The 13,373-nt window shown below is 41.9% G+C and overlaps 1 long non-coding RNA gene across 1 annotated transcript in view; it reads right to left on the bottom strand.

Moving 5' to 3' along the window:
• Positions 1-401: 401 nt before the first annotated feature.
• Positions 402-13,373, bottom strand: part of LOC129487256 (uncharacterized) — a 29,161-nt gene continuing 16,189 nt past the window's right edge. Inside the window, exon 2 of the long non-coding RNA XR_008659274.1 lies at positions 402-691. This is a non-coding gene — a long non-coding RNA (uncharacterized lncRNA). The remainder of the gene's footprint in view (positions 692-13,373) is intronic.

The raw sequence follows: 13,373 nt of genomic DNA, 5'->3' as shown, positions 1-13,373 counted from the left end.
TACGAAGGAAGAAATTGGGGGGCAGAAAGGCTAAGTAACTTATCTCAAGTCAACAGCTAGATAGTTGCAAAATTGGGATTTGAACCCAGGGTGTCTGGCTCCAGAGCTTGTCTTTGCAACACTACACTGCTTCCTACACCAAGGCAGCTCTTCTGTAAAATGTATTAAACATAAGCTTCAGGAACTCTCCCTTGGCAGGGCCCCTTCTAAGGTCCTGGAAGGCACCCTAGTCATGTGTTCAGAGGTTGTGTGCTTTTTCTAAAATTTGCAAGACCAGTATTTTTGTCCAAACTGGTTCAGACTGCTGTCTGTTTCCACACCAGCTTCCCCTGTTACAATTGTCTTATGCTAGAGAGTGTTGAAACACTACGGCCATTTCTGGTATCAAGCAAAAATTGGGATAATATTTAATTTGGATTTACTGGGTGATGAGTTTCCTACGGTTGCCATAACAAATTACCACAAACTTGATGGCTTAAAACAACAGAACTTTCTCTCTCACAGTCCAGAATCACAGTGTTGACAGGGTTAGTTCTTTCTGAAAGTTCTAAGGGAAAATCTGTTCCATGCCACTCTCCTAGATCCTGGTGGCTGGCAGCAACCATTGGTATTTCTTGGTTTGTAGATGTATCACTCCAATCCCTGCTCTGTCTTCACATCACCTTCTCCTCTGTGGCTCTCTTGCCTGTCTCTAAAAAAAATTTTTTTTGATTAAAAAAAGATTTTTAAAGACAACTGTCACTAGATTTAGGGCCCACTCTAAATCCAGGATGATCGTATCTCAAGATAATTAAATCTACAAAAATCTTTTACCAAGTAAGGTCACATTTGCCGGTTCTACAGGTTAGGACACAAATATATCTTTTTGGGAGGCCACGATTCAATCTATACAGTGAGCTCTAGTTGTATATTCTGCAAATGTTCCTATGTGTAGTTAATTATTGCTTGATATACTGGTATGAGAGTGTCTTCTAGGGATATGACCAGTGCTTACTCGCTTTGCCACCTGACCCAGCATCATGAAGCAATGTAGGATAAGAGATTGTGTTGCAAAATGGATATGTCCTACAATGCCCAGCACCAGAAGTGTCTGAGTAAGGAAGGCAAACAAGGTTTGAAATGTGTGGAGCCAGACACTTATCTGTGGAAGGGTCTTTTAATTATTGGGTGTGTAAAATTGTACATGGAGAATTCAGTTCTCATACACAAAAACGGAACTTCTTACTTGTCAGGAATATATTCGGTTATGTCTTTAAGTCATACAGCTCATATATGGAAGAAACTTGGTAGCGGTTTCCCAAACTAGATAACAATCTTAAACATTTATGTAACATTATCAATGAGTTTTTGAAACCAAAGCAAATTTTTTTAAAGCTATGAATAATAATTTTTTTAAAACAAATTTTGATCGCCCATGCTAGAGGAAAGACTGAATTGCATTTCTAGTTTAAGATGCTGATATTATCATGTCGATATCATATGAAGATGTAATCACAGAGTATGAAGCCAAGAAATGTGTTTAAAAAAAAGTGTTACAGATCAGGTACAGTGGCTCATACCTGTAATTCCAATACTTTGGGAGGCCAAGGCAGGAGGATCACATGAGCCCAGGAGTTGAAGACCAGCCTGAGCAACATAGTGAGGCCCTATCTCTACAAAAAAATTTAAAAATTATCCAGGTATGGTGGTGCACACCTGCGGTCCTAGCTACTCAGGAGGCTCAGATAGGAGGATTGCATTAGCCCAGAAAGTCGAGGCTGGAGCTGGAGTGATCTGTTACCACACCACTGCACTCCAGGCTGGGCCAAAGAGCAAGATCCCGTTTCAAAAAAAATGAAAACCCAAAAAGTATTATAGAGGGATAGACTAAGCAGTTAACCAAGAAAAGAGGGTTTTTTTTTCTGGATTTTGTGGTGTTTGCAATATTTGTGAGCTTTATAGAATTTATAATTTGACATGATTTCTTTTCTTGTCCTAAATAAATATTCATTTTACTGCCTAATATTATACTCGTAATTTTATAATCTCTTTCTTAAGAAGAGCCTTCCTGAATGTATAACCTTCAGGCCCCACAAAGCCTATTCTTTCACCTTTAAATAACACAGGCCCCGCCCTCAAGGAATTCACAGTTAGAGCCTGCACAGATTACAGTAAAAGCATCATTCTGGGTAAGACTTCATTCCTCCAGGAAGTAATGCAGCCCTCCCCGCTTCATGCACCAGCACATCAGATAAACATTCTCCCAAGTCCAGAATAATTATATCTTACCTTTTTTTAAAAAACAGTACAAAGAACATTTTTGCTTAACCTGTTTGAGGATAAGTTGCCAACATGATGCCTCATTATTCATGAATATTTTAGAATGCATTTCCTACCACAAAGAATGTCTTAGTTCATTCAAGCTGCTATAACAAAATAGCATAAACTGGGTGGCTTATAAATAACAGAAATTAGTTTCTCAAAATTCTGGAGGCTGGGAAGTCCAAGATCAAGGTCCTGGTAGCTTTCTTGTCTGCTGAGGGCCCAATTCCTCACAGACAGCTATCTTTCCATTGTAACCTTACTCACCTCCCAAAGGCCCCACTTTCTAATATCATCATCTTGGGGGTTAGGATTTCAACAAATGAATTTGGGGGCCGGGGGAACATAAACATTCAGTGCATTGCAAGGACTTTCTCCTGCCAACCACAATGCAATTAATGATCAAAACAAGAAACTGACTTTGAAATATTACTGCTAAATAGTCTACACATCTATTCAAATTTCACCAATTGTCTCACTAATGTTATTTTTCAGTTCCTTGAACCAATCCAGGATCCCACATTGCACTTAGCTGTTATGTCTCTTCATCGGTGATTTTAACCTTGATCACTTGATGAAGAGGGTATCTGCTAGTTTCTCCACTGTAAAGTCACACTTTTTCCCTTGGCAAGATGCTTTGAAACTAAGTAAAATTACTCATAAAATTTTGAATTAATTAATTTATTTTTATCAAATGGATTCATGGATTCCCATTTTATTTAATGTGTTATAATCTGTTACTATCCTTATTTCAGTGCTCAAATTGTCCCAGATTTGGCCAATGGGAGCTCCTTCAAGCTAGTTTCTATGTCTCTTTGACAGAATAGATATTATTCTTTCAGCATTTCTTCATTCTCTGGCACAGTAAAGTATTCTAGGTTTATCTTGTATTTTTCCTTCCTTCAGGCCTAGAACCAACCATTTCTCCAAGGAGCCCTGGTTCCTGTTAGGAAAGAAAGGTGTTTAGAAACTAAGATCTGGATGCTAGATATGCTCATTGCTGTTGGGGTGTTGCTCTTCCTAGCCCCTCTCAGTGGACAGACCTAAGAAATATACTCCACACACACACAGACACACACACTTCTATATCCATCTACATATACTGAAAACTTTAAGTTCACACTAATACCTCTAATTCTAATCCAATACTCCAGCATTCACTCTAGTTTCATCTCTTTCCATTTTGGTGGTGGAGGGGGTGGGTTTTTTGTTTTTTGAAACAGGGGTTCTCTCTGTCATCCAAACTGGAGTGCAGTGGCATGAACATGGCTCACTGCAGCCTTGATATCCTGGACTCAAGCCATCCTCCCACCACAGCCTCCCAGGTAGCTGGGACTACAAGCATCTGCCGTCCCACCCAGCTTATTTTTATTTTTTGTAAAGATGGGGTTTCACCATGTTGCCCAGGCTGTTCTGGAACTCCCGGGCTCAAGTGATCCTACCTCAGCCTCCCAAAGTGCTGGGATTATGGGGATTAAGGTGTGAGCCACTGTGACCAGCCCATATTTTTAACTTCTTTCTCCAATAGTGAGAAACCTGGTTCCCATTTTCTTCAATCCATTTCCTCACTATATAAATCCCTTTGCATGTTACCAATATTCTGTCACTGCCACATTCCCTCCTTTCCAAAACTTCTATAAATGTTCTTCTAACTCCACTTGGGTTCTGACATCCTCTGCTGGGTCATCCCTGATGTCAAAGCTCTCCTCACTCCTTTGGGGCCTGACACCTGTGTCACATACGAACATTTTCTTTCCCTCTTGGTGCACCAACATACCACCCAAGACCACCTAACATGTAGATGTCCTTGTCCATCTTTCTGGGCTCTGACACCCTGTCCTGGATCTCCCTTCCATGGAGATGACCTCCTCACCCCATTCAGGCTCCTACATCCTATGCAGATGCTCTTCCCACCCCTACTCAGGCTTGGACACCCTCCACATCAAGCATCATAATAGTAATAAGATATTGTAAGACATCCCCCTGATATTAGGACCAAGTCAAGAATGTCACTATCATTACTTCTGTTTGACATTATACTGGGATCTGAACTGAAAAGAAATAAAAGGTATAAGTACGGGAAGGAGAAAATGAAATTGTTCATTATTAAGAGACTACATGACTGTGCATGCAGAAAGTAAAAAGTACTGGACAGAAAGAACAAATGAGCTTAGCAAGGTCAGTAGATACAAGGGTCAGTATTTTAATGATTAATTGTATTCTATATATGAGCAGTAACAATTGGAATGAAATTTTAAAATATTACTGATATAGCATCAAAAAAATCAAATACCCAGGAATAAATCCAGTGAAAGATATTCAAGATTCTACACATGAAACCAGCAAACATTACTGAGAAAAATTAAAGAAAATCTGAATAAATGGAGAAAAAAAAACCGTGTTAGTGAATTGTAAAACTCAAGAGTGTTAATTTTTCCCTAATTTATTACTACATTAAATGCAATCCTAACTAAAATCTTAGTAGATGTTTCAATGGAAATTGACAGGCTGATTCTAAAATTTATACGGGCTGGGCGCAGTGGCTCATACCAGCACTTTGGGAAGTAATCCCAGCACTTTGGGAAGTAATCCCAGCACTTTGGGAAGCCGAGGCAGGCGGATCACTTAAGTCCAGGAGTTTGAGACCAGCTTGGCCAACATGGTAAAACCCTATCTCTACTAAAAATACAAAAATTAGCCAGGCATGGTGGTACAAGCCTGTAATTCCAGCTACTAGGGAGGCTGAGGCACGAGACTTGCTTGAACTTGGGAGATGGAGGCTGCAGTGAGCCAAGATGACGCCACTGCACTCCAGCCTGGGCAACAGAGCAAGATCCTACCTCAAAAAAAGAAAAGAAAAACAAATTATGTGGAAATAAAAAAAATTATGTGGAAATCAAAGAGTCACAATAACAAAGACAATCTTGAAGAAAAATCAGCTGGAAGCCCTATTTACTAGATATCAAGGCTTATTATACATCTATTATAATTAAAACAATATGGTATTGGTCCAAGGATAGACAAGTAGAGCAGAAGAGAGAGTCTATGAATAGATCTCCAAACTTCTGGGCACTTGATTTATGATAAAGGTATGTTCCAATGCCCCCAGGAAAGGATGATTTTCTTCCTTTTCAATAAATAGTGCTGGAGTGGCCAGGCGCAGTGGTTCACGCCTGTAATCCCAGCACTTTAGGAGGCTGAGGCAGGCGGATCACCTGAGGCCAGGAGTTGGAGACCAGCCTGGCTAACATGGTGAAACCCTGTCTCTACTAAAAATACAAAATTAGCCAGGCGCAGTGGCAGCTGCCTGTAATCCCAACTACTTGGGAGGCTGAGGCGAAGGTTGCAGTGAGCCGAGATTGCACCATTGCACTCCAGCCCAGGCAACAAGAGTGAAACTCCGTCTCAAAAAAAAAAAAGTACTGGAGTAATTGTAAATTGTCATCTCTAGCTCATTCCATACACAAAAATCCATTCTATATGGATCATAGACCTAATAAAGCTTCTTGAGGATACCATAGGAAAGTATTTTCATGACTTGGGGTAGGCAAAATTTTCTTAAACAGATCATAAATCATTAGCCATCTCAAAAACAATTGATAAACTAGGCCGGGTGCTGTGGCTCACGCCTGTAATCCCAGCACTTTGGGAGGCCAAGGCGGGCAGATCACCTGAGGTCAGGAGTTCGAGTTCCAGATCAGCCTGACCAACACGGCAAAACCCCATCTCTACTAAAAATACAAAAATTAGCCGGGTGTGGTGGGTGCCTGTAATTCCAGGTACTTGGGAGGCTGAGGCAGGAGAATCACTTGAACCCAAGAGGCGGAGGTTGCACAGAGCTGAGATCGTGCCACTGCTCTCCAGCCTGGGTGACAAGAATGAAACTCCATCTCCAGAAAAGAAAAGAAAAAGAAAAAACAATTGATAAACTGGACTACATTAAAGTGAACTGTTTACCAAAAGCCACAATTTAGGAGTAAAAAGGAAACCCAAAGAGTGGGAGAATAAATTTTATATATAAGCTGGGTGCGGTAGCTCACACCTGTAATCCCAGCACTTTGGGAGGCCGAGGTGGGCAGATCACTTCAGGTCAGGAGCTCAAGACCAACTTGGCCAACATGGTGAAGCCCTGTCTCTACTTAAAAATACATAAATTAGCTGGGCATGGTGATGCACACCTGTAAGCCCAGCTACTTGGGAGGCTGAAGCAGGAGAATCGCTTGAGCCCGGGAGGTGGAGGTTGCAGTGAGCCAAGATCACACCACGGCACTCCGGCCTGGGTGACAGGGCAAGACTCTGTCTCAACAACAACAACAACAAAAAAAAAAAAAAAAAGAGAGAAAGAAAAAGAAATATATACACTAAAGGACTGGCTCCAGAATATGAAAAGAATCCAGAATTAGAAAAAGAATAGATCCATTAGAAAAAGACAGATAACTCAGTTTTTAAAATGGGTAAAGGGCTTTAATAAATGTTTTTTAAACGGAGATGTCTAAATGGCCACTGAGCTTTTGAAGATACTAAACCTCATTAAACCTCAGGAGAAATGTAAATTAAATCCATGATACAATTCCACTACAACCCATCAAAATGGCCAAAATGAAAAAGGCAGAAAATATCAAGTGTTGGTGAAAGTATGAGCAATCTTATACTCTGCTAGCGAGGGTGGGAATTGATACCAGCCCTGTGGAAAAGACTCTTGCAGCGTCTACTAGGGCTGAACATGTATATATCCTGTGATCCAGCATTTTCACTCCTAGGTTTATACCCAGCAGAAATGCACACATATTCATCATAAGACACATATTAGGATGTGTTTAGCAGGGATATTTGTAAAGGTCTCATACTGGAAGTTTCCCTAATGCTAATTTTATTAGTTATCTATTGCTGTGTTAAAAAAATAAAAAAAAAACAACAACAAAAAACAAAACAAAACAGAAACACAAAAAAACAAAGCAACACTCCAAAACGTAGTGACTTCAAATGCTAAACATTATTAATCTGAGAGCCTCTGAAATCAGGGATTTGGGAGTAGCGTAGCTGAATGGCTCTGGCTCAGGGACCTTCATGAGGTTACAAAGGGGCTACAATGAAGGGATCACAGTCATTTAAAGACCTGGCTGGGGCTGGCATACCCACAGGCGGACCTCCTCTAGGGGGGCTGTTGGCAGGAGGCCTCAGTTCCCTACTGATTGGAGGGTCTGGGGACTCAGTGCCTCACCACACAGGCCTCCCCACGGTATTCAGGCTGTTCCCTTGTTTTGATTTTCTCCTTCAGAGATTTCCATTTACTGTGTGCTGAGTCTTACTTTCCTGTGGTGGTTAATATTAGGTGTCAACTTGATGAGATGGATGCCTAGATAGCTGGTAAAGTATTGTTTCTGGGTGTGTCTGTTAAAGTGTTGCCAGAGGAGATTGACATTTGAGTCAGTGGACTGGGAGAGAAAGTCCCACCCTCAGTGTGGGTGGGCACCATCCAATGCCAGGCGGCTGGAACAAAGCAGGGGGAAGAAGGTGGGATAAGCTGGCTTGCTGAGTCTTCTGGCTTTCATCTTTCTCCTGTGCTAGATGCTTCTGTTCGTTCCTCCTGCCCTTAGACATCGGACTCCAGGTTCTTTGGCCTTTAAACTCTTGGATTTACACCAATGGTTTGCTGGGGGCTTTAGGGCCGTCGGCCACAGACTGAAGCCTGCACTATCAGCTTCCCTGCTTTTGAGGCTTTGGGACTCAGACTGAGCCGCTACTGGCTTCTTTCTCCCCCAGCTTGCAGACAGCCTATCGTGAGACTTCGCCGTGTGATGGTGTGTGCCAATCCTCCCTAGTAAACTCCTTTTCATATATACATACGTCCTATTAGTTCTGCCCTTCTGGAGAACCCTAATACATTTCCTATCTTCATAAAATTACAAATATTTGTAATTTTCTCTTTCTTTGAATTTATGTTTTAAAATTTCATTTCAATTTTTCATAATTTCCTCCTTTTCACCTTCTATTTCTCTTAAGGCATCTGCTGTGTTAAGTCACGCCAGTGTTCTTTTAATTGCCTTCCTTTTTGAAATTACTTTTTCTTTCATTTCTAAATTTTTTCTGATTCCTGTCAAATCACATTTCAGAGTTTTTCTAACTCTGATTTATGGTTCTTCCATGTCTTGCATTATTCTTAATGTGTTTTATCTTTTTTTTTTTTTTTTTTTGAGATGGAGTCTCGCTCTGTCACCAGGCTGGAGTGCAGTGGCGTGACCTCGACTCACTGCAACCTCTGCCTCCAGGGTTCAAGCGATTCTCCTGCCTCAGCCTCCTGAGTAACTGGGAATACAGGCGCCTGCCACCATGCCCAGCTAATTTTTGTATTTTTAGTAGAGATGGGGTTTCACCATGTTGACCAGGATGGTCTCGATCCCTTGACCTCATGATCCACCCCCCTCAGCTTCCCAAAGTGCTGGGTTTACAGGCGTGAGCCACCACACCCACTATCTTTTTAAATAGTTATGGTTCCAGAGGTTTTTTTTTTTCTTCTTCTTTTTGAGGCCAGGTCTCTCTCTGTTGCCCAGGCTGGAGTGAAGGTGTGCCATCATAACTCACTGAAGGCTTGATCTCTTGGGCTCAAGCAATCCTCCCACCTCAGGTTCCCAAGTAGCTGAGACCACAGGCGCATGCCACCATGCCTCGCTAATTTTTTCAAATTTTTTACAAAAATGGGATCTTGCTATGTTGCCCAGGCTGGTCTTGAACTCCTGACCTCAGGTGATCTGCCCGCCTTTGCCCGCCAAAGTGCTGGAATTACAGGTGTGAGCCACTGCACCCAGCCAATGTAGGGATTTAGAGTAACACATTACACCACTGCTATAACTTTCTTCACAGAATTCTAATATTCTAGATATTCTTGTAAATGGTGGTTGTGTTCACTTTGTAAAAGTTCACTGAGCTGTGCCCTTCATGTTTGTGTGGTTTGTTCTATGTATATAAATTAATAGGAAGTTAACCCCCATGTTAGTCAAGATTCTCCAGAAACAGAATCAATAGGATGTGTGCATGTGTATGTATCATATTTGGAAAGATTTATTTTAAGGGATTGGCTCATGTAATTACAGAGGCTGGCAAGTCCACAATCTCCAGAGCAGACCATCAGCCTGGGGACCCACGAAAAAGCCAGTGTTGGAGTTTGTCTGAAGGCCATCTCAAAACTAGTCATCACACCCCCCAAAAAGAACCTTAATTTCGGTTTATAAATGAGACTTAGAGATGCTTAGTAACTTGTTCAAGGTCACTCAGCTAAAAGATAATGAACCCAAGAGCAGAACTTGGCTCCCACTGAGGCCAGAGTTTGTGCTGTTTCCACTATATGAGACAAAGGATGTTCTAATGGGGTCCGGTCCCATCTTCACGGCTACTTTGCAGGTAGGTTCAAGACAGCATCCTCCTCAATGGGTAGCTGCAATAGCTCCAGATCGAGCCTACTGCTTTTACCCTCCATACAGCAGCTAGAAGTCTATTAGTTTGTCACATGTGGTCTGAGTTTAATAGCCCAGGGCTGCAATGACTGTTCCATGGTGAGGGGATCCAGTTTCCCTCTATTTTGTTGCCTTGCCATCCTCAACATATGGCTTCCATCTCCTGGCCTAGGATGGCTCCTCCAGCCCCCACCATCATGTCTGCATTGGAGCCAGTGAAAGGAGAATAGGAGGAAATGGAAGCCTGCACTTCTCACAGCCCATTGGCCAGAGCAATTGGCTAGGTTGTTTTGGTCACATGGAAAAGCTTATATGCAAAGGAGTCTGGGAAGTGATTTTTAATTGGATAGCCGCATGTTGAGCCTAAACTTAGGGGTTCCAATATTAAAGGAATAAAGGGGGGAAATGAATATTGGGGGACAACTGCCACTCTGTACCACAAATGATTTTCTGTTGCTCTTACAAAAATACTTTCCATCTCCTCCGTGGCTTTGCCCTGCCTGGTGCCTGCTTGCTGCTCCAGCCTCCCCTCCCAGCACACTCCCCCCACTCTCTGCCCTCCAGCCACACGGTGACCTTTCAGTTCCTCAAGTGTTCCATGCTCCCTCCCACCCCAGGGCCTTTGCATGAAACATTCCTTCTGCCTGGAACGCTCTTCTCCTGTATCACCTAGTTAACTCCTACTCGTTCTTCAGATGTCAGCTCAGCTGTCATTTTCTCCGGCAGGGCTTCTCTGATTCCATTCTAATGTATGTATTTTTTTTAGCCTCTGATCTGCCATGAATCTTTCTTTCCTCTACAACATTCCGCTCAGTTATAATTGTACACCTATTTAATAACCATTTAACTAATTACCATCTCTTTCTCTAGACAGTAAGTCAATAAAGGACAGATCATCTTGGTTTTGCTCATTGTTGTATCCCTAGCACCTAGCAGAGTGCCGGGGACAAATATTTGTTTTTCTTGAATGAATGGACAAAGACTCCTTAAAATTGTCTGGATGATACTGACAGGACAATTTCAGCTATATGGACAAGGTCTCAGACTACATGGCTTGATCCAGAGATCTGTTTTTTAGTCACTATAGAGTCTGGGCTATCTAGGGCCTCCTGTGGACAGAGCAAGTTGTTCAAGTTCCACCTCATAAGGCTTGGTTCTAACATTCATTGCACTGCACTCTTGCTCCCTGACTGCAAATAGATACTGCCAGGCTTTTAGCTTGTTGCTCTGATGAGGTTATATTTACAAAAAAAGAAGCCAGGCAGGTTGAATCCTGCCAAATGGCATCTCTACATAGAAAGCCCCACGGCTGCATCATGTGAATGCCTGGCTACTCTGCGGTTCAGGGCTTGGAATTTCTAGAGGGGAAAGCACTTGAGAGTGTCCACTAGAGTTAATATGGAGGACACTGGGGAATTTCTGTAAGTCAAAGATTTACCTCCTGCTTCTGCATTTTTCTAGGTCCAAACACAAAGGCCTCCCCTGACCTTAGAGTTCTGTGTCTGGATGTTTTTGGCTACAAAACCAGAAAACTCCTTCTCAACTGGCTTAAACAGTGAGTTTTGCATCACACATCACAAGGAGGCTGGAGGTAGGGCAACCCAGGGACTTTTAATTGAGCAGTTTGCATACTCCATGGAGGACTTGAATTCTTTCCATCCCTGTTTTATATATGTGGTTCTGCCCTTGCTTTTTTCATTTGACAATATATTCTTGAAATCATTTCCAACAGGACGGAAAGAGCTACCTTATTGTTTTTAGATTGAATAGTGTTCCATTTTAAAGAGATATAATTTACTTAACCAATTCCCTTGTAATGAGCATTTACTTTGTTTCCAGTCTTTTGCTGTTACAGTGATATGATGAATACTCCTACATAAGTTATTTTACATGTGACTGAGTGCATCCAAGGATAAATTCCTACAAGTGAACTTGCTGGGTCACAAGCTATATGCCTTTGTAATTCTGGTAGATGTTGCCAATCTGCCTTCCACAGGGGTTGTACCAATATACTCCCCTCCCCAAATGTGTACAGGAGCACTTCAAGTCTTTTTGACACCTTAACTTAAACATAGGCTAGAAAAAATATGGCAGGTGTCTGGGTGATTTCTGCATAGAGAAACAAAGGTGGGTTATCAACTCAGTCATTTTAGCTGGCACCAACACAAGCCTCAATGCTCTTTTTCAATAAATTAGTAATCTCTGTGGACTCCCCTCCCCTCACAATTGTGAGGGTACTAGGCTGTCCATGCACAGTCCATATTTCAGAACTTAGTATCTGCAATTAGATCACTCTGTCCACAAACTACTCCTCTCTAGAGGACTTTTCTCCCCATCTCCACCTGGCAATCTCCTAGTCCTCCCTCAGGCCCAGTTGAGATGCCCCCCTCCTCCATTAAACATTATCTGACACCCCCAGGCAGAATTAGTCACTCTTCTTTGCTCTCGTGGAATTTTGTTCACACCTCAATCATGGCACGAATCACTTGTAATGTAATTATCCACTTACCTATTCATCTCCCACACTGCATGCCTTAAGGATAGAAACTTCATCTTCATCTTTGGGCCAGCACTTCTACACATGGTGCCTGGCACATAAACACTTCACAGTAAAGCTTGCTGAAATGAAATCAGGCAAGGGCACAGTTTTGTGGTGCCTGGTGGCAAAATCAAACAGTATTTATTTTTTCCCTTTTCTGGTATTATCAATGAAAATGTCAAAAATATGGCACGTCTGAATATTTCTTTATATCTTTTTGTATTCCTGGACTTCTCCTTCTCCTGGAATCTGTCCTGTTCTCAGTGCCTAGAACACTGCCTGGGGAACAACAGGCATTTCATAAATAAATGTTGGATGAATGGGTATCTTTGATCAGAGGAAGCTTCCAAAATGCAGCTGAAATTTTTTTTTTTTTTTTGCCTGCTTCATCTGCCCAAAGCGTATTTCCAAGTCTTTCCAAACCCTCAAGCATGGACCCTCATTTGCCAGTTCTGTGTATTTGAGTTTTATTTCACCTCAAGTTAATGCATGTAAAAGTGCTTAGAACAATGCCAGCCACTTAGTAAGTATTCAATAAATGCTGACTATTATTTTTTATTATTATTCCCACTAGCCCAAACATGCTCCCATCAGACCACCCCTTGTGCTGGGCTCTTCATTTCTCTCCCCACCAGTTAATGTGGCCTCAATCCCTGGAAAACATCCATGCGAGCACTCAGGTTTCAATTTACCAACTGTGTGACCTTGGGCCAGTGACTTCATCTCTTGGAGGCTCAGTTTCTTCATTTGGAAAATAGGTATTATCTTAATATCTACCTCTAGATAGATATTAGATAGACATTGTTATGACGATTAAATGAGCCAATCCATAGACACTGCTTACCATCATGCAGGGCTCAGAGTCAGCATCATGATCATGATCATCATCATTGCAGATGGCAAACACCTTTCATCTCTTCCTTCTGGGAGGCTCATTCCTACAGCTGTTCTGGCTGATGGTAAACCTTTAACTGGTTCTGAAGTTTGGGGCATCACCAAGAAGCTTGTGTTGACCATGTGATATGGTTTGGCTCTGTATCCCCACCCAAATCTCATCTTGAATTTTAATCCCCACATGTCAG

The sequence above is a fragment of the Symphalangus syndactylus genome, chromosome 8 (assembly GCF_028878055.3).
Source record: "Symphalangus syndactylus isolate Jambi chromosome 8, NHGRI_mSymSyn1-v2.1_pri, whole genome shotgun sequence".
Taxonomy (NCBI): domain Eukaryota; kingdom Metazoa; phylum Chordata; class Mammalia; order Primates; family Hylobatidae; genus Symphalangus; species Symphalangus syndactylus.
The sequence above is the reverse complement of the archived record's forward strand: the minus strand, read 5'-3'. Positions and strand labels throughout refer to the sequence as shown.